Genomic DNA, 20,558 nt, shown 5'->3' with positions numbered 1-20,558 from the left:
TGTTAATTGATTTCTGTGATAACAAATAGCATTTTGTTGACAGAAAGAAACGTTTTGAAATAGTGAAAACGAGAAAACATGATCCTGCTGCTTTTTTTTTCTTTTTTTTTTTGGTTGGATTTAAAGTCGCACGACACATGATAGGTCATATGGCGACTTTCCAGCTTTAATGGTGGAGGAAGACCCCAGGTGCCCCTCCGTGCATTATTTCATCACGAGCGAGCACCTGGGTAGAACCACCGACCTTCCGTAAGCCAGCTGGATGGCTTCCTCACATGAGGAATTCAAAGCCCCGAGTGAGGCTCGAACCCACATCGATGAGGGGCAAGTGATTCGAAGTCAGCGGCCTTAACCACTCAGCCACGGAGGCCCCTTGCTGCTTTTGTAATATTAAAGTTACGGCAAAGACTAGTGAGTGACTAGTTAGAAGCGAGATATAGCATATATTTGTTTCACTCAAAACGATATTTGATCTTGTCTGCAGTGGAAACACGTTAGTGCTGAATGCTTTAACAGATAATTAGAAATGTCTTTGTAGGACGCTTTTTTTGTAATGTAGGTAAAACATAATTGATTTCAGAAAATATACACAACATTCATAAGTGTTCCCGTGTTAAAAGCAACGCATTATTATTTAACATGGGCAACTACTGACGCACGTATCATAAGGCAAAGTTAAATTTAAGTTTTGTAAAGGCACTTCAAACCATTCAAATGAATTAAAAAGAAACCTTTTACTTACAGTAAACCTGTATGTTCAATTTAAATTTAGCTCCGCCTGATTGTTTCCAGTTTAGTGCAGATACACAAATCAATGATTTGTCTTTGGCTTAAAGAGGACAATAATACAGAAATTAATAATATAATGAAAATCTTGACTTTTTCGTGAGGACCATGTTTTAAGTCAGAGAAAAGTCTCAAACTATCCATTATGTGAAAAAATGGATAATCTCGGCGCGTTGCGCCTCGATTTGTCCATTCATTCACATGATGGACAGTTTTCGGCTTTTCTCCTTTACTTCGTTCACATTATCTCTATCAGTTTCTAAGAAAAAACATTGTTTGCCATTTGCATGTTCAATTCATTTTATTTGTTACTTTGCAAAAGCATTTGTTAATTCAATTGTTTCTACACAATTGATTTAGGCAGTCAATGTATAAAAAAGAATGTATAACATGTGTGTAATGTTTGTAACTTTAATCTTTTTACCAGTCTGAGCAGTTGACGTAATTAGCATATTATTAACTCAATATTTTTTAGCCGATAGAAGTTAAATTGTTAGTCTCTTACACATTCAATTTAGGTTTGAAACCGCTTGAGATATTTTATATTAACATGGATATTTAACATTATTTATCTTACATTGGGCTTTGTCCTATCCATAAAAGTCTGCAAAACGGATAATGTTATAAATGTATGCATTTGCTTTCTTGAATAAGCTATAATACGTTACGGGGCTCATGATTCCACCAGATGTAGCACAGTAGTAAATAAATTTGCTATATGTGGTTTATAAAATGAACAGTCACACACATCCAGGCCCATTTAAAACGTTTTATAAATCTTATGTCCATAATGACCTTTAAACCACTAAAGCACCGAAAAACAGTGGTGATCATGTGTTTTCTAAGACAGCATTTTATCTGACAGATCATCAGGATTAAGCAGTATTATCAAACATCTTCCAAACTGACAGCTTATATGTGGGTATGTACATAATGTGTAATAAGGTTTCTATGAATACGGAAATTGTTCATGAAATTGCTACCGAACTGTCGAGTATAGGTTGACAATGAAACAAAAATAGAAACTGGTCACATACGACATGAAAAAGCCATTATAACTGCGTAAAAATGTTAAGAACCTCTATTACCTATTTAATACTAGAATACCTCATAAAAATTGTCCTCCATTATTAAGTAAGAGTTGGCAATAATGTCTTTTCCGACGGCTTTTTAGCCATTGTCTTTAATATTTGAATTAAATGTTAAAGTTGGTTTATTAATAGTGTATTAAATTCGTTACCTTATAATTAGCCAAGGCTGAGAATGTTTTGTAAGTTTTCAAAGCGTCTTTATGGTCACATTTTTCATAATTTTTAAATATCATTACTAAATTATCAAATAAGTTTTCCTTCTTGTTTCTTGTACCATCGTAGTATAACAAAATTCGTAACGTCTTCCGAAGCTTCAGTAGGGTGATTTGCATGACAGAGCCTGTAGATAGTGTCATTCGTGTATTTTAAGGGCATCTGCAGAGACGTAAATACACTCAAACAAAAAGAAATTGAATGTCACTATTCTTTCTTAAAGCACCAGTAGGAGTTCTTATTAATGAGAATGTTATTATGTCAACATGTTTCAACGCAAAAACATATGCATGTTTGATAGCGTAAATTTTAACAAACATAACAATAAAGATACATTATCGTTTAAATTTTAGATTTGAACAATAATAAACGTGCGTAAGAGTGTTTATGTTTGTTTGTTTGTTTGTTTTGGGTTTAACGTCGTTTTTCAACAGTATTTCATATGTCATGTAATGACGGGCAGTTAACCTAACCAGTGTTCCCGGATTCTGTACCAGTTAAACCTGTTCTCTGCAAGTAACTGCCAACTTTTCAACAGAAATTACCGGAGGTGGAGGACGAATGATTTCAGACACAATGTCTTTTGAGGGTTTGATAGAGTTGCATTACTCCGACAATGTATATGAAAATTTCTAGACATTCAGTTAAACAACACCGGTTAATACTTCGTAATATATTTGGAATGGTAATTAAAATTAAAAATTGAACAGATTGCGTGTAGTTTATCGAATTCACTGTTATCGTGCTTCCCTATCTGACGTGTCGTTTGAACACATAGTTGGAGTGGATATATGCAACGAGTACGTTGGACTGGTATCTAATGTAGCAAAACATATTTGAGCCACACCATGAGAAAACCAACATAGTTGCTTTTCGACCAGCATCAACGCAGTCTGGTCAGGATCCATGCTGTTCGCTAACGGTTTCTCTAATTGAATTAGGCTTTGGAAGCGAACAGCATGAGTCCTGACCAGACGCGCAGTCTGGTCTGTATCCATGCTGGTCGCAAAGCCACATTGTTGGTTTTCACATGGCGCGGCTCATTTACGGATTGCAATTTTTATGTTGCAAAAATAGGATAAGCTGTGCAAAAAATGTCCGTACATACCCAAGATTTATAACTGGTAAACATGCGCGAAAAATATTCAGCTCTGGCATTTCTTCCGTTATTTTAGTACAATTTTACAACCGAGCATCAATAAGAAGACTCGGTAAAACATTTGTTCAGAAGGTTGATCATAGAGTCACATTCACTTTTTCGAACTTCGCAACATCTACTTCCGGTTGGACCTCCGCATATACGAATGTTACAGTCAAGTATCCTTCAAGCTCGTAATGTGTGTCTAAAACAATGCATACTAAAATGTATACTAAGTACAAATGTCCCGAAATTTCAAATCAGCTTACCTTCCTTAAATTTTCAATTACAATGTATATAATACGCATAATGATTCTTTATATTCTGTAGCAACTTTCAACTCTAACTTACATGCCATTTTCCCAGAAAGTAACCATATTTTGCCCCAAATATAACTGTATAAAAAGAAGCCCACTAAGTACTGTAAATGTCAAATGAAGAGTGTCAAGAGATAGAAATTGTACAAAATGTAACTGTTGTGTTTGCTCCAGACTGTTAACTTTTTGTTGAAGTAGATGAAATATAAAGATACATTATCATAAACTGCAACTTGGTGTGTAAAATTTCGCTACAGTCTTGCAGTTAAATATTCAAATTAAAAAAAGCTCAAACATTTGCTTGCATTTATTCTAATGATAAACATCCATTCGACGTTTAGTAGCATTGCATGTTAAAATTTAATTTGAAGACCCTCAGATAATAGGAAGCTTAATGAACTCAATAGCGAAAATTGTAATCTTGGCAATAAAAAATTACATGTGGGATAAAAATGAAACTATTTGTTAAAAGATGATGTTGGTTCTTGATGAAAATACAAAAAAAAAAAATGTTTGTTTGCGCGTTTGTTCTTGATGAAAGAAATGGTTTGTTATCGTTTTAGGATAGAATGTTTTATTCGAATATTGAATCTCTGTATTTAGTACACCAATATCTGGTACACGTCTTTGAAGGTTTTTCATGTCGAGAAAGTCACTGACCCAAAATTTCATAAACTGTAATTTCGTTTAAAACGCTTAAGTAACAGAATTGTGTTGACATTTAAGTATACGGACTTAATTATTTGCCCCAAATCGTCCAAGCATGTTTTCATGCAGTTAACACTTATGTAGAAAGAATCTACACATCATTCTCACATCTCTGTCTAAGTTTGCAACGTAACGGAGAGAAAACTTTAAAAATATAGATGTATCACACCATACTTGCACAATTTATATTAACAAAAGTATTGACAATTGGCAATTTCCGTTCAATACTGTGTCCTCAGTATGCAATGTCTGCATTCTGCGGTTGCTATGAGGAACCATGTGCTCGAATGAGCTACATTTTTGGCCGAAGAATAAAGAGAAATCACGTACGAGAATGATTTCTAATCAAACGGAAATGGAGGATTGCCATTACGAGTAGACTAACTTGTCAATGAGTAATCTATTCAAATTAGTTTATACAAATTGATATTGCGTATAGCGTGTTGTGATAAACGTTAGCACGTTAATAAATGTACGACACCTCTTACTGGGAGTTATATTATTAAGATATATCAAATGTTATTAAGTTACATTAAATCGTATGAAGATACATTAAATGAACTCCATACTCCTAAAGGCCCGGAAAATATAGTAACACAGAACACGCACATTGGTAATCAGTGCTAATTAACAATAGTCCAATAATTCAGTGTTTTGTACTTCAGGAATTAATGTTGAGTGTGACGTTGCTGAACATATAGCAAATATACATTGTAAAAGCAATGTTAACATTCAAGTTTTCCAGGGTTTTTTTTTTTTTCGAAAAACTATGAAATAAGATTAATATCGATATCAACTTTTACATGAAAACATTTATTGCAGCGCATTATTGAGATTTTCGAGAGCAAGGCATACAATGTTAAAGTCAGATGACGAATAAAATTACGCTAAGAGTGAAATACGTCACAACTGATTTTGAAACAGGGCATTTACAGCAGATGAAAATTCAACTAGATATCAGTTTTGTTATTTTTAAATAAGATGAAACTTAAAGTAGCAGAAAAAATTAGGGACTCTTTCTTTTTTAAGGAATAAAATGCGTGTGTGTAACTTTGTGTTTTGAATTAAAGATGACTTACATTTATTTTGATAAAAAAATAAAAAGTTACTGATTGTTATTTCGATATCAAAAAAAAAATGTTAAGATGACAGGAACACATATGATAAAGGTCAGCTCTACAAAACATTTGAAGGAATGTGACAAAACACTTGCTTAGAATATTACTGATTTTATGTTGAATCTTTTTGTCCTCTGTTCAAATCAAATATGACACTAAATAGATGGACAACCGACCCATTCATCAATTTAGATTACTCGCATTATCATTTCAATCAACGAAAATCCATTTTGTTCATTAGTACATCTCGTCACGAAAGTAACAATAATACCGGAGGCTATCTATTCATCATTTGATTTAAAGCATATCTTGCTGTTACGTGGTTGACAAGTATTAACTGTCCCTTGACATGTTCTCCCAGTTTTAAAGATAAAACGTTAATCTGAACTTTGATGAACAAAGGCTCTCCGTTCTGCAATAATAATATAGTTAAAATATGTGAACCTGGATAGACTATTTGGCCTTTCTAAAGCCAGCTAATCTGTAGATATGTAGATTTATTCTCACATGGACTTGAATGGTCAAAAAGGTATGGTGTTCCGTTTGGACAATCGTGACATTTTATTGAATCCTAAACCGCGATGTAGATGGAACGATGGCGAAAACACGATGGTGCGATGGCACGATGATGAAACAACAATGGTACGATGGTGAAAACGCGATGGCACGATGATGAAATCGCGATGATGCGATGGAACGATGGTGAAATGCCGATGTAATATTGCGTTTTCATCATCGTACCATCGCGTTTTCACCATCGTATTATCGTATTATCGCGTTTTCGCCATCGTGCAATCACGTTTTCATCATCGTACCATCGCATTATCACCATTGTACCATCGCGTTTTCACCATCATACCATCGCGTTTTCACCATCGTGCCAGCGCGTTTTTATCATCGTACCATCGCATTATCACCATCGTACCATCGCATCATCGCATTTTCACCATCGTGTCATCGCGTTTTCACCATCTTACCATCGCGTTATCACCATCGTACCATCGCATTTTCACCATCGTACCATCGCCTTCCGGTGGTCATGCGCAGTGGTACAGTATGTGTACATGTGTCATTAAAATACAGGCTTGGTACAATCTCATTTTCACATTTCACTGTATACCTTCTACATTCTAACAAGAATAAGCTGAGTTTGAATAATATCATGTGACTATTACATCCAGCTTTTTATTTACTTTCATGCGTACATAGAATACAAAGGACGTGGCCTTGAAGATTTTACACAGTTTTAATGAACTGAGCACTAAACATTTTGCAAAACAGCAGAATCTAAATGGTAAATTTCTTCTCACAATATACACTGAGATACATTCGTCTATAATAATTGTTGACAAAAGTACAAGTGCGTGCAACTACACATTTCTAACCGGAAGGCGATGGTACCATGGTAAAAACGCAATGGTACGATGGTGAAAACGCGATGGTACGATGGTGAAACCGCGATGGCACGATGGTGAAAACGCGATGGTACGATGGTGAAAACGCGACGGTACAATGGTGAAAACGCTATGTCACGATGGTGAAAACGCGACAGTACGATGGTGATAACGCGATGGCTGGCACGATGGTGAAAACACGATGGTACGATGGTTAAAATGCGATGCCATGATGGCACGATATCGAAAACACGATGGTACGATGGTGAAAGCGCGATGGTACGATGATGAAACCGCAATATTACATCGACATTTTACCATCGTACCATCGCGATTTTATCATAGTGCCACCGCATTTTCACCATCGTACCATCGTTGTTTCATCATCGTACCATAGCGCCATCGCGTTTTCGTCATCGTACCATCCTGCATCGCGGTTTAGTATTAAATAAAATGTCACGATGGTCTAAACGGAACACCGTAAAAAGGCAATCTTATCCAAACTGAGGTACACGATATATTGTCATAATGTCTCATTATAGTAGCTCAGGAGTTGTGGTCCTTGGTTCATCATCATTATCGCCCAGTTTTGCCATGTTTTTATGGTTTTATGTGAATAACCTAAATATATCTGAATTTGAACTTAATAAGTGAATGATTCAAGACTGGTCTCCCGACTGTTTCAAGATTTGCACAACAGCTGTTTCTCAAAATGTCAATAACCACCACTTGATGTGGCCATGTTTGAAATTGTTTCTATTTCGTTTAGGAGACCTTACAATAATATATTGTGCATATGCGGTATGTTTCCAGTATACAAATGTATATGTAGCATATTTGCAGTAGAAGATAAATATCAGCAACAATTCACTTATGCTGCAGAGCTTAATGTTACATGCATACTGGTTGCATTTGAAGCATACGTGCAGTGCAGTAGTGTTATAAAGGCATCTTTCTAATCTGACTAAGTAGCTTGCATTTCAGTTGTGTAGAGTGTTTGGAACAGTTTGCAATAGAAGAAACTATATCAATGGTAAGTGCATAAGAGGGTGTCCCGAAGGTATCACACAGCGATCTTATTCTGATTTTTTTTCAGCAAAGGTAAAATAATTAAAATATCCTGCAATATGTTGCTGTGTATAATAAGCTACTTGCTGGAAAACAGCAAGTTTACTGTATATATTGTGTTTGAAGAATATAAGGCATATGTAGTATGTAGTGAATTTGAATGATATCTGCAGTATGTTGTCAGCATAATTAAACAGTGTGCAGTATAATTATAACATTAATACAAATATACTGAAGATATACTCAGATACGGGAAGTATGCTGCTATTTCTTAATGCGTATTCTTTAATAAATGAGCCGCTCCATGAGAAAACCAACATAGTGGGTTTGCGACCAGCAAGGATCCAAACCAGCCTGCGCATCCGCGCAGTCTGGTCAGGATCCATGCTGTTCGCTAACAGTTTCTCCAATTCCAGTAGGCTTTAAAAGCGAACAGCATGGAGCCTGACCAGACTGCGCGGATGCGCAGGCTGGTCTGGATCCATGCTGGTCGCATACCCACTATGTTGATTTTCTCATGGCACGGCTCAAATATAAGTGTTAATTTTAAGCCGTATGAGACTCAATACAATAAAAACAAGACAATTTAAATAATAGCAATAGAATGACATGTGCAGTATCTCTCATATATCCTGCACAACAGTTGAAAGTCTAAGAAATGTAAATAATGCACTGTTATAAAATCATACAAATATATTGTCACGCCATTTACTTGATATGTTGATATATTTTTATTGCTTTTTATGATTACATTATCTTGTACATTGACTTAGTTGTTTCATAACTTACAATGATGAACGTAGTGTCTAAGAAGATTTTTTTCTTATCTCATTTATATGTACCATTAAGTCAGAAAAATATTTTACAAAACACAAATGGCATTACACAATGCATTGCGTGTTATGCATAAAAGTGAAAAGGCTATGTTTCGTGCCAATCATCAATACATGTATATAATCAAAACCATGGCCAACTAAACAGAATGATTCCTTCGATTAATTTTCAATGCACTTAATATGACTTAACAATTCTTAAAATTAATCTTGTATATATTCATCATTAACAATGAAGACTGTTCCCAGCGCGTACTGTGTTGTTTTATACAAAAATAATTCCTTCCCTTCGTAAATGATATGCTGATGTTTCTGCCAGCTGATTGAAAATATCGCACAATTGCACTTTTGTACCTTGTGGGCAAAGAACAACACATGTTTCATATGTTGCTGCAACGTTCTTTGAATGTGTTTTTTCCTGTTATTTTTTTTTCTTGGTTTTGCATTAAATAAATATTTTGTAATTACCTTCCTTTGCTTTCGTGATTCCTTTAGGCAATGTATTTATATACTCTTTCTATTAACGATATCTTTGTTAATAACATATAAACACTTTTTATGTTTCGGTCCGTACCTCGAATCTCGCGTAGTCATGCTAAAGAACTACAGCTAGGTCGTCGAAGGTTGATGGATAAACTCTGGTGCAGGAGTACACGGTTCGTCATAAATAGAACAAATCCAAAACAAAACAAAACAAATTTAGTCTGTTATGTTTATTAAAAACCGAACTGCAATATAACAATCGGAGTGGTTAATCCCTCGTTGTACTAATGGAAATGTCGCTTACATGCCAAATAAGACGTCCTGGAAGACTCATAACAAACCAACAACAACAAAAGAAGCTAAAAGTGACGGTGTTTTTAAAACTTACCGGACACACAGGTGCTCTAAACGACTGAAATCGACGAAGCAAAACACTCTTTCAAAATAACATATGACGATCAATGTAAAACTAATAAAATGTTATAAAAATTAGAAGAAAACTCCCCCCTTGGTGATGCTGTGGAATACGCATTTTACAATGTATGTAAAAAGAAACCAAGGAGAAATCGTGATATGGCGAAAGTGGAGTAAGAAATATATGATATAGCACTCGTGTTAGTTGAGAGTGATGTAGTATGCTTCATGATTATGTTTGGTATATTTTCTTCAAAGCCTTTCTAAAGGTTGGATCGAGGTGAACATAAATTTGTCATAAGTCTACTTTAACAATAAATGAATAAAGTGTTTTTAAAAGGCAGAGATATCCTACTTCGAGCTAACAAGAAAATGCAACCAGGATTCGGATAGCTTTTATCTAACTAAAATTTAAAAAGTCGTTTGTACAATTTTGAAGTATTTCAGCAAAATTGGATAACAAACTTAAAGTAAATTGATTCTCTCTTTATATGTTCATATACTATCCGCCCAAGTAATAGAATGTGTTACCAGGTCGGCAGAATACAAAAATGTTAATACAATACAAAATGAATGGGCGAGTTTAAACAAATACAATGATTTGCGTGTCATTCTAAAATTGCTGACTTCGTATTCTGAACGGAAGTTTTCCTTATCCTTCAGATAATTTGATAACAATCGCTGCGTAGTTGATAGCTTAAATGTCGTTCAGCTATAAATTAACTGTAGTTTTCTTCTGTAAATGTCATGTTTTGCTAGAAAATAACACGGTTTTGTCTCAGAATAATCTCTTAGATATTAGCTTATTATGTGTTATTTATACCTGTAGGGGTAATTGCAAGATCTCTGTTTCAACATTGTCTGAAATTGCATTTGTTTTTGTCGTAAAGTTAAAGAGATTTTCATTATGTGTTCTTCCGACTCCAAATTTAAATGGCAAAGTAGTTATTTTACTAACATTTGAAATGGCAATGACAAATGATAACGAAGTTGTGCTACATAATTTTTTGCCGCAAATAACATATATGGTCCTGGATGTAAATATATCCGTTACTAAAATCCATGCTTCCGGCGGATGGAACATTAATTAGACACACATATTCCTGCATTGTTTTTATACTAGCAGTAATATAATTTCATGCAGAACAGATTTCATAAATAATATAATGTACTCCCGTTTCTTTATAAAATTTTCAGTTAGGAAATGATTATATTGATGCGTGTGCATTTGTAGACAATAATATATATACATATACGTTCCACAATGCTTTTATTTTATGTTAAAATTGTATATCAGTAACAAGAAAAGGGGCTAACCAAACGGGGAATAAAAATAATTAGATTTACAAACATGTATAGTAAGAGTCATAAAGAGAGGTAATCAAACACGATGGATTCAGTAATACGTTTTACTGTGTTAATCGACAATTTGAGAGTATAAATGGCAGCCACGTTATCAAGAATGAGGACCCATGGAAAAGAAGTAGTTGTTCCATCTTTAAGGTTGGAGAGAACCTGATTTTAATTTGAGAGGTGACCGGACGGAGACATATGCTTAAAAGCTGGACAGGGAATGGGGCTTGCAAATCAGTCTGACAGAGTAAGTAAAGCTTAGATTTTAGAATATGAAGATACCCTCTGACATCATCTACTATCACCCGTTGAAAATCACTTTACTCGTTCTCATTTATCATTATATGTGTGTGGCTGTTTCGTATGGTCACCCACCTCAACCGATTTATGGTTGTCGGAATGTTTTAATATGACTCCGACTGATCAAAAGAAAATGTCAAGACACGTCGTCATTGGCTCCAGATATAAAAAGCAAAGACGCTATGTAATTTGCGAGTATAAAAAGCATATCATAATTGTAGTCAACCTGATAACATTGGTTTTCTTGAATTTACTAATAAAAATGACAATACTTTTTTCATTTAACTTTTTATTAGCCCAGTTGGTCAAATATAAATGTAAGTCATAGGAGACTTAAACTGCGTTTGTAATGAATACCAAAATGTCAGAAAAGAGTCTCTGAGAGTAAGGGACAAAACAAACACAACCCACACGTGGCAAAGTAGACCAGCCACAAATAGAAACCGTACTGGAAAGATATAGTGAACGGTTGTCTTCAATATCAGCAGCAATTACATTTAAATTACATGAAATATATACAAATGGTCTTGGGGTAAGAAGTATGAGTAGATGAGAGGAAAGGTAAGCAAATAGAGGAGGGCACAAAATGTGGGTTGGGGCAAAATTTGGGTGAGGTAAAGAAACATCGCCAACACATCAGAAAATATACACAACATATAAAATTGAAACGAACAAAAGTCGTTAAAAATAGGGACACGAAGTGGTACCGCTTCGAAACGGTAAACCGAGGATTAAATTTGTTTGTGGCATACGCAACACAACAAATCCTACTTGAGCATGGGAAAATGGTCAACAAATCATTTCATTCAAACTCTGTTTATAAAGCAGATCTAGTGAAACGCTGCTAACTGGCATTGCCATATGAAAATATTGGATTTTAGATAGGAACGGCAAGGCATTACAAGGATATTTAAGAGCAGAGCATACAATGAAAATGTCAAATGACGGAAGTAGTGTACGCTTTCAATGAAATGTATCTTGATTTATCCAGTAAAGGATTGCCAATAAATGTATGCGTTTAAACAGGTAAAAGCTTAACTTAGTTTTCGTTCAATTATTACGTATATACAAGTACAAATATTCTTGCTTTAATGATACCAGAACACAGCGGAAAGAGGTGAAACTTTAAAGGAAATTTTACTTAAAATTGTTCATACTATTAATTCAATTCATTGCATCTAAATTGTAACGGAACAGTGATACTTTTGTTTAGATCACTCGTTTGTAAAGAAGGTGATTACATTGTACAAACGTATAGGCAAGAAATTAAATTAAACACACGAAAATATTGTAGTGACAAAGACTTGAGCGAGTAACCCTGTATTTACAAATACTTGAGCGGCAAGTAACACTGTAGTTACAAAGACTTGAGCCAGTAACACTGTAGTTTCAACACTTGAGCGAGTAACTCTGTAGTTACAAAGACTTGAGCGACAAGACACAATGAATAAATTTATGTTTTTCAGGATTCTACATGTCAAAGGCTAGGTTGGTTGTAGAATATCGATTTAATTTATGTTTTTTTATTGAAAACAATCTATGAGCAAAAAACATTTATTCGGATGTGCTATTTTATTCGTAAAGATAAAGTCAAAAAGGTATTTCCAGTTGATGTTTGGACATGTTTTTAACATTTGAATATAGATATAGTATGTTCGACCTAATTTATCCCATGCTTTAATGTATTAAGATGCAAAATATGCGAACAACTTGCCTTTAAATTTATATATGTCAGTGTGTGTACTTTAATACAGTTGTTTGTAGACTTCCTATAATACTCGTCACTGTTCAAATACGATTTTGTTCCGTTTCATGTGTGAATAAATGCCAGTTTTTACAATAAATAAAAGATAATCTCTCTTATATTTCTATTGAATTTATATAGAAGAAAACCATATAAATAGTCTTTAAGGTAGCTAAAATGAGCCGCACCATGAGAAAACCAACATAGTGCGTTTGCGACCAGCATGGATCCAGACCAGCCTGCGCATCCGCGCAGTCTGGTCAGGATCCATGCTGTTCGCTTAAGCTTTCTCTAATTGCAATAGTCTTTGAAAGCGAATAGCATGGATCCTGACCAGGCTGCGCGGATGCGTAGGCTGGTCTGGATCCATGCTGGTCGCAAAGCCACTATGTTGGTTTTTTCATGGTGCGGCTCAAATGTAATAACAATTAACAATTTTCATTTGATCACGTATTCTCTAAAATTTCGGCATTTCGCGACACTCACAGGTACGGAAGTCCATTTGTTTGTGACCGCCGCTGACTGTCAAAGAAGGATACGGAGAACATGTAATCGCACGGAAATTTCCGCGTTTCATCAAAATACTTGTTCGTTACAGATGGCATTTCAGTACTAATCCTCTGTTTATTTTCATTTAAATATCATACATATCATAACCTTCCCAATTTAATTGTTAGCTAATGTAGAGCAATGCGACTGACAAAAACGCGTATTTGTCACAAAATGCACTCTCCTGAATATCAATTAAATGACGTAAAAGATTCGGAAATGTTGTAATTAGTAATACTTAATTCAAACGTATACTGAGGTATTTTGTGCCATTCATATCAATTTCAACTTAGTTTCCGATAATCATGTTCTAAACCGGACTTATATTGAATATCGCATGTTTTATTTTATTATGCGCGATAAGAAATTTCCGAAATATTGATCCAAATGTATGTCTCATTGCAAAATAGTATAATCAGTGCTTTTAGGATATTAGCAAAAGCTCAAATGGTTAGCTTATCTATTTTTTTTTTCTCTCAGTAAATTTGTTTATTATGAATATTCTTTATATTGATAAAATCTATAAATGGAAAGACGTTTTATCAATATAGGAAATATAGGAGTGAGTTTGTCGGTCGTTCGATCGGTCGGTCTTCTGTCCGCCGTTGGTTTTCATGGTTTCCGGACAATAACTGATGTAAGGCTTGACAAATTTGAATAAAATTTGGTACACAGGTGTAACATTATAATATACAGGTCCAGTTCGACTTTGCCTACAAACCACCGGTTTGTTTTTACGTAGTCATGACCCTTTTCCAACTTTAAATTTGCTAAACTCATAGTTTCCGGACAATAACTCATGAAAGGCTTGACATATTTAAATAAAATTTGGTACACAGGTGTAACATTATAATATACAGGTCAAGTTCGACTTTGCCTACAAACCACTTTTTTTTGACGGAGTTATAACCCCTTTCCAACTTAAAATTTGCCAAACTCATGGTTTCCGGACAATAACTCATAAAAGGCTTTATAGATTTAAATACCTTTTGGTACAACAGGTGTAACATCATAAATGGGGTATATAAGTGTGAGCCATACTTCTGTGACAAGGCCGTAATGTAGGGGTAATATTCGTTACTCCTGTGACATTTCTAGTTATGATTCGAAATATCAACGATCTCCTAGTAATTTTTAATTTCAAGTATCAGTTTTTGTTTGCGTACGCTGCAAATAGCTTTTTATTTAAAAATATTTTGTTTGACAAATATAGATATGACAAACAAATGCTTGCAAATTGAACATTATGGAATGTTTTTACGTTGATTTCTGAATCGCATGTTATGGTTATAATTACAACATTTTACTTTGGCATTAACTTCATGCTAAATATCCTTTTCTTTTACTTATCTTAGCGTCTCAAATACACTTTTGCTGAATCTAGTCGACCACAAAAGGTATTACAAATTACTAGAGATTGTATTTGCATACGTCTAGCCGAATTAAGAAACTATTTCCTGTAGATAATAATGAATTTACTTGTCCCAATATTCGCACATCGGTACTGGTGTTATGCTGTAAGTCAGATCATTTACGTATAATAGTCGCAACTTGAGCGCGATGGTTGACCTTCGGCTGATTATACATATCGATTATTTCATTGTAGAAATAAAGGGTGATTAGGGTAGCCATGTATATTTATATGTAATTAGTTTGTTTACAGACCATTATCAAAGTATGTATACTTACATTTGATCAGTTAAAACTTTCCAATACACTAATTTATAATTCCACAAATTTATATTTCCACTTTCTCATGCAGCTCTTGTTTTACGTAAATTCCTTTGCAATAATAGGTTGTGCCTCATTATGTATTATAATACAAAGGTCAACCATCAGGGTCAAGTTGCGTCTACTATATAAGATATAAAACATGATATCAGGTACACATCGTTATTGAGGTAGTAAATAGAGGATATTTGTTTGTTTGCAGTGAGATATCGAAATATATCATCACCGATAAGGGAGACAATTGAATATTTTCACTGCAAACAAACAAATTTTCTTTTTATTTTATGCTAGCTTGTGAAGATCAACGAATTTTCTGTTTATTACGTGCATAAATGTTCATATAAATCCAATATTTTATGACGAAATTCGGATTTATTTAAGCTACCGTGTTACATATGATACATCCGCTAAATTACCATGGACACTTAGGCACATTAATATCGAATATTGGTGATTAGGTTCATTAATTTAACACGACGCCATTTTGTTTTTAAAAAAAAGAGGGTGACAAACAAAAACTGCATTTAAATATTTTGTGTAAAAATACACAGTCCGCGGCTAACAGAGACATTGACAAATGCCGGTAGTTAAGTAGAAGTATAATTAAATCTTTTCGGGTCAATACGTCAGTTCGTTGAATAACCGGAAGCTTGCTTTGTTTACCAAAACACACGCTGAAGGTCAGATTAAAAAAAACAACACGAAAAATCTAAACAACTGTGGAATATGCGTATGTCCATGGAAAATCAAGCTGCAAAATTAAAAATCATCATGGATTCAATAGAAATAGTTAGGAAATATTGATCTAGGAGCTGCATAGCATAACAAAATGCATGGAAGTTGGAACACAACTGGCTGGGCTTTGAGTGGGAAAGTAAATGCTGGCATATTACGTAAGGTTGAGTTGATGTCTTGTGATAATTAACTAAGACAACAACCAACTAAATGTGCTGTCGCCAGTAAAATCTACCACACGATAGTGAATCAATGGAAAAAAGTAGTATAATCCAGTAATTTTAAAGGCAGCGAAGGGAGGTAATTAAAGAATATATATTTCAAGGGAGATTATTTATCTGGAAAAAAAAGAAGTTCGGCACTTTGAGTGATACCGATTTATAGCTCACTGCTATTTTCCAGTATTTCACCAATAAGCATAAAATAAACCTTGATATTTGTATGCGCGCATGCTCAAAAAACTAAACTAAAGATAAACGACAATGTTTACGACAAACTAAATGTGTTGACACATGTATATTTATTATATTAACCTGTGTCCGATCTGATGCTTAAAGGTCAATTAATTCTAAAATAATGAATTTATTACCGCCAAAACGCTACAAAACACTGTTGCACTAAACTGACGTCATCGACCTTATGACATTACGTGTTATTTACCGCGAAAAATTAAAAGCTTGAATGTAAGTAATTCTGAGCATTTTGTCTTATCTGAGCTACTTTTAAAATAGCCGAAATACTTTATGGGTCTTTCGCCTTGAAAAATGATCAATATTTTGCGGATTTATGTACTTATATTGAAATATCATGCATATTGTAAGAAAATGGATGAAGACAACTTATGTTATTTGAAATGGAAGATAGCCGGGTTCAAGATTATTTTCGAATAAAAATTTAGAATGGTAATTTGTAATACCTATTTTACCGTTTCCATTGCTAATTTGGTTCTTATAATTATACTAAAACTATGCTCCAAAATTGTTCATATTTCAGTAGACAAAGGTGATATTTTGAACTAAATTAATATTACAACTCCGTGACCTATATATCTAAATGTGAAATTTAAGGGCGTTGATACTAATCTGTGTACTAAGGAACACAGATGCAGCTTTTTATCTGTATTCCACCAATATCCCACAGTATAATTATTGCAAGCACAATGAATTTTTCATAAAACAGTGAAATGAGGAGTACTGTTGTTAGTATTTTAAGTTTTGTTGTATGTCTAAAATTAGATTAGTTACTTTGAAAATGAATTGTCTTGAAGCTACATAAAAAAAGATAAATATATTAAACATTTTTCAACGAAATAACGAATAAAAGCATGGCATAACATATTATTTTTTAAACATCTCTGTTGCCATGATTATTTTAAAAATTAAGATAAATAAGATACCATGTAAATTGTTTGCTATTCTGCTAATAAATTGCCCTAATGTTCCAATGTGGTCATAAAGAGAATGGTACTGACACCGTCATTCGACCCGTTATCATATATAATTGTTTAAGAATGACATAAAATGCGTTACTATAATGGAAACACAAGCCCCGCGACATATACATTTAAAGCTTGTATTAGAAGTCTAACGTGCATTCAACTGATAACAGTGAAAATAGAATACGCTAAAAGGATCAGATTACCGTATTTTCCTTCTTGTTTCGATATCGAATAACTTTGGAGGGCCGTGCTAGATCATGTACTTCAAACCTGGATAAAAATTTACATGAATCGTAAAAGAGAAACAAACTTGAGATTGTAGCAGCTAAAACAATGAATCACACGAAATTAAATAGCGGTTAAGGTTCAATTAATTTGAATCTACCCCGGTGACAAGGTATACGTCCTACTTAAAGACGAGTCACAGAATAATTGTATTCTTTTGTATTTCCATGATTGCATTATACATGATTAGAAGTACGAGTATCTCACTACAAGTTTACAGTAACATGAATTTAAGTCTAAATTTGTTAAATAAATGTAGCAATATGCACAGTTACTGAGTTTTGAGTACACTATGTTTTCACAGTTTAAGTCTTTTATATAGTTTATGTTTTTAAAAGGATATAGAGACTGAAGATAACGTTGTGAAGTCACATTAATTCAGGGAGGGCCTAAATTGTCCACCTGTCATCTTGCAGAATAATATCTTATCAGAATGATTTGTACGAAGTTCAGGTCTAAGGAAAAAGTATGTCACTGGGTTTAGGTGGATCTTTAAGCAAAGTATAATATTGTTGATTGACCGATTTACAGTTAATGACTAATATATGTATTAACTATTTGATGGCAAAATGACTGTGCAAGCGTTAGACTCAATATAGATGTGATTAACACTTTGATCCTACAAATACTGCGCAGATACAATTGATGTTTTTCTTGCATTGTGTGGCATTAAATTTGCTTTTGTATGCACGCAAGTACTTCAAACTTCAGACAAGTTATTGAGAACATTTTTATGCAGATACCTCGCATTGACTATACTTGCATGTTTTAATTTGATATACAGTCGCGTCATTGTCTCTAATGTTATAGCTTAACTGATCAACTAGTTTTGTAACTAACACTGCGTCGTCTAAAAAGACCAACATAGAGTCAGTGCAAGATTTTACAAACTAACCGACCTAAAATTCGTTTTAACATTCTCCTACAGCTCAGTACAGATTAGGTACTGTTCCAAGGTTGTCGTGTATTATCAGTCATTCTTTCTTTCTACCGTTTTCTGTGTTATGTCTGTTTTCGTGTTATATATACTCTTTTATATTAGTTTCTTTATAATAGAACTGTAGCTTTTTGACAGGTAATTTAGCACTTTATATGTTTTATCCTTTCCACTGCAGTATCAATCTATGGGTTAGCTGCTTTTTCATGACGTGTGGTACCGGTTGTATTTGATGTGCACAGTATTTTGTTAGAAATTGTGCTCTTACTTCTTTTCTACGTATCTAATGGATAATGCTGAGGTTACCAGTATTTTAACTTAATCTTCACAGTGTATCAGCCTTAATTTATTGCGTGTGTGTTATTCCTTAGATTGATATTAAACAGTTGTGTCTCATGTTTAATCAGTTGTATGAAATTAGGTGTGTCGGTAGTTAACTACAATGTTTTTCTATTCCTGCGCTTGAAATCAGCATATATATGAGTTAAAGGATACATACTACGAAATAAAAAATTGAGCCGCACCATGAGAAAACCAACATAGTGCAGTTGCGACAAGCATGGATCCAGACCAGTCTGCGCATCCGCGCAGTCTGGTCAGGATCCATACTGTTCGCTTTCAAACCCTATTGCAATTAGAGAAACCATTAGCGAACTGTATGGATCCTGACCAGACTGCTCAGATGCGCAGGCTGGTCTGGATCTATGCTTGTCGCAAATGCACTACGTTGGTTTTCTTATGGTGCGGCTCAAATTATTCATCTTGCAGTACATTTATATGCGAAAGCCAGCCTATTTTTATTCAGTTTTGTTCACACTGTAAACAGTGATAATGCCATTTGACACTGTGCTAAATTATTCAACAGTGCAAATACGATACTACATTAAAACTTTTACAATATGATTGAATTGAGATTTAGCTGATTGATATCAACTGTCACAAAAAGCTTTTTGCTATAAAACCAACAATTTAAAAACATGACATTAAAAATATCTGTAGACGGGAAATCATTACTTCCTTCCTGTTAGTTTTAAAAATTCAAACATAGCCGGATGAAGGGCAGTTGTTGCCAAGAGACTGAATCCTGAATAAAAAAGACGATGGTTGTGATAATCGCTGTATTTTTTCTAAATGTCATGCAAATCCTTATGTGAACAAAAATCATTTCCAGAATGATTTGCATTTAGTAAAATATCCTATTTTAGATGTTAGAAAAAAAAATCAATGATTTTCAACAGTATGTTAGACATATTTTATTGTCAAAAATTCTTTATGAGTATTTAGATTACGTATGTGAAATACAGACATGGCATGTGGCTTATTGCATGCAGCGTTGCCATTTATTCTGTTAGAGCAGACACTGCTAGGAAATTGTTTGTGTCAAGGATCTACTATAAATGCATAAAAAAAAGATTAATATAACCTCTTAGAAGTATACTGATTTGTCTTGCAAAACTTTTGCATTAAATGCTTAGTAGTATTTATTGAAAGGGCAAATATCAAGCAAATGGTCACAAAGCATATCTCCATATTAATATCTCCACGGCATTAAACGAGCAGTCTTAATGACATCTGTATCAAAGCTACTATACCACAGTTTAGATGAACTGTTTTCAACTTGTTCATTTCCACAAAGTTTGGCATATAATATATATGTGACACTGAAAAATGGTGGAATGGGTATAAAAATAGGTATTGGTAAAAATGCAAGAAAAATGTAAATTTTCTGCATTGTTTCAAAAGCGTTGCAACGTATTATTACCTTCTGTACAACATTTTTGGTCATTTATCATAGAATTGCTTGCAGAAATCTTATGTCAATAAATTGTACCACTAGTCACATTCAGATTTCACACTTTTTATGGATTTTTGAGAAAAATATATGCGGGTTAGTCCCTTTAAAATGAAAAGTGACGTCATTGG

The 20,558-nt window shown here is 34.0% G+C and overlaps 1 protein-coding gene across 1 annotated transcript in view; it reads left to right on the top strand.

Annotated features, from left to right (window-relative positions):
- The first annotated feature begins 12,108 nt into the window (after positions 1-12,108).
- The window catches only part of LOC128550396 (uncharacterized), an 84,808-nt gene continuing 76,358 nt past the window's right edge, over positions 12,109-20,558 (top strand). The window contains exon 1 of the mRNA XM_053529370.1: positions 12,109-12,242. The gene's annotated coding sequence lies outside the window, so the exon portion shown is untranslated. The remainder of the gene's footprint in view (positions 12,243-20,558) is intronic.

The sequence above is a fragment of the Mercenaria mercenaria genome, chromosome 17, assembly GCF_021730395.1.
Source record: "Mercenaria mercenaria strain notata chromosome 17, MADL_Memer_1, whole genome shotgun sequence".
In the NCBI taxonomy this organism is placed as follows: domain Eukaryota; kingdom Metazoa; phylum Mollusca; class Bivalvia; order Venerida; family Veneridae; genus Mercenaria; species Mercenaria mercenaria.
This window is presented reverse-complemented; position numbering and strand designations above follow the sequence as displayed.